Raw genomic sequence first — 2,373 nt, 5'->3', positions numbered from 1 at the left:
TCTGACTTCGGAGTCCGCATCCGCGGAGCCGGCGAAGTGGGCACTAAAACCCACCATTGCCCGCGCGGAGAAGCGGCCGGAGGTGGAGGAGGCCATCGGGCGGGCGGAGCAGATTGGGCAGCCAACACAGATCCGCGCGCAGGGCGTGAAGGGCCGGTGTCGGCATCGGTGCTGCGGCGATGGGCGACAGGAGGCGTCGCACCGGACCCGGAGCTGCCGCCTGTAATGACCAGCGAGCGCTCGAGCGCGATACAGAGCCCCATCTCGTACTCGTCTTCGGAGCTGCCGTCGGGGTGGCTGTCGGTGCTTGACATGCTTGCCGGCGCCAGCGATTGGATGGATTGAGAAAAGGGGATCGTCTTGTAGCAGAGCGGAGTAGAGTGAAGTGAGCTAGGGTTTGCTCCAGAGGGTGATTTTGTGGGATCGGGGTGGGCCAGAGGTGGGTTGGGCTGATGTGGCGGACGCACCCGGGCATGCCCGTGCTGGATACGAGGGGTGTTGTTCAGCCCGGGCGTTTGTCCGCGGTATGAGAGCTCCGGTTGGGTCGGTTTTTTGCGACCAGTCAGTGATCGAACGGCCTGCCCAGGCGTTTGAGACGTGTTTGAGAGGTCCAGTTGTTATACTCTAAGAGCAACTCCAACACGATGACCAAAAAGGATGCACATTTTGCTTTTTGTTCATTTGGATCATCAGGGCAATCTATGTGTGCCTGTTTCGGACATGGGCAATCTATGTGCTCCTGTGTCGGACCGACCAGCCGATGCAATTTTCGTCCGCTACAAAACATATTGATCTTAACAAATGGCTAGCGGGCAGAATTCATGCCATTGGCCATGCAAGCGCCCACAGTTTTGTCGGCGGCCATATGTGCAGCTAGCATACATGCCAACCTCCAAAAAATAGCACGCGGTTCATGCTGACACACTTGCTAGCGCACACTTGCCAACATACAAAAAAGGGGTAGTTAACCATGCCATACACCTCGGTCGTGGTCATGCCAGCACACTTGCCGCATACAAAAAAGACAAATATCTGCCATAGATCAATCATCAAGCTTGAGCATCTCCCTCTGCAACTTCTCGAACCAAGGCCTCTTCCTCGGGGACACCGTGTTCAAGTCCACCGTCATGATCTCCACCTCCTTCATCATGCAAGCAAGCGCCACTTCTTTTGCTCTGGTCTTGGTTTTGGTAGCCTTGATCTCGAGCTTCTTCGCTTGCACGTTCGCCTCCATCTCTAGCTTCTTCACGTGCATTTCCGCCTCCATCTCGAGCTTCTTCGCTTGCATCTTCGCCTTCATCTCGAGCTTCTTCCTTTGTCTCTCCATGTAGGCCTTCATTTGCTCTTCTTTATCTTGCTGACGCTTCTCCTCTCTTGTTTTCTTTTGGGTCATCATGCCTTGCAAAGTTTCGTGCAAGACAATTGGCGTCGCATCACGCTTCTCCTCTTTCTTGGAGTTGGTCTTTCCCCGCGGATGTGGCTTATCTCCCTCACCATGGTCCTCGATGGCTTGAGGCCCTTGATTGCTTGTATCGCGTTGGTATTTCCCCGAAGAGGAGATGATGATGCAGCACAACAATGATAAGTATTTCCCTCAGTTATGAAACCAAGGTATCAATCCAGTAGGAGGATCCACCAAACTATGTAAGCAGTACCTTCACACAAATAACAAAAACTTGTAACCCAACGCGTAAGAGGGGTTGTCAATCCCTCCTCGGTATTGAGATAGATTAAATTGTATGAGATTGAATAAATAGATCTAACAAAAACACAAAATAAAATAGGTAAAGAAAAGTGCAAGAAGATATTTTTGGATTAATAGATCCGAAAACAATATGATAGAAAATAGACCCGGGGGCCGTAGATTTCACTAGAGACTTCTCTCGAGAAAATAGCATACGGTGGGTTGATGACTCACAAGCATAGGGGGTCAACCGTAGTCCTTTCTATAAGTAAGAGTGTCGAACCCAACGAGGAGCAGAAGGAAATGACAAGTGGTTTTTAGCAAGGTATTTTCTGCAAGCACTGAAATTATCGGTAACAGATAGTTTTGTGATAGAAAATTCATAATGGGTAACAAATAACAAGTGTAGCAAAAGTGCAGCAAGGTGGCCCAATCTTTTTTGTGGCAAAGGATAAGTCTGGACGAACTCTTATATAAAGCAAACCGCTCCCGAGGACACATGGCAATTATTGTCAAGCTAGTTTTCATCATGCTCATATGATTTGCGTTCGTTACTTTGATAATTTGATATGTGGGTGGACGGGTGCTTGGGTGATGTCCTTAATTGGACAAGCCTCCCACTTATAATTAACTCCTCTTGCAAGCGTCCACAACTAGGAAAGAAGAATTCAGATAAACCTAACAATAGC

The sequence above is a fragment of the Triticum dicoccoides genome, chromosome 5B (assembly GCF_002162155.2).
Source record: "Triticum dicoccoides isolate Atlit2015 ecotype Zavitan chromosome 5B, WEW_v2.0, whole genome shotgun sequence".
NCBI lineage: Eukaryota > Viridiplantae > Streptophyta > Magnoliopsida > Poales > Poaceae > Triticum > Triticum dicoccoides.
The sequence above is the reverse complement of the archived record's forward strand: the minus strand, read 5'-3'. Positions refer to the sequence as shown.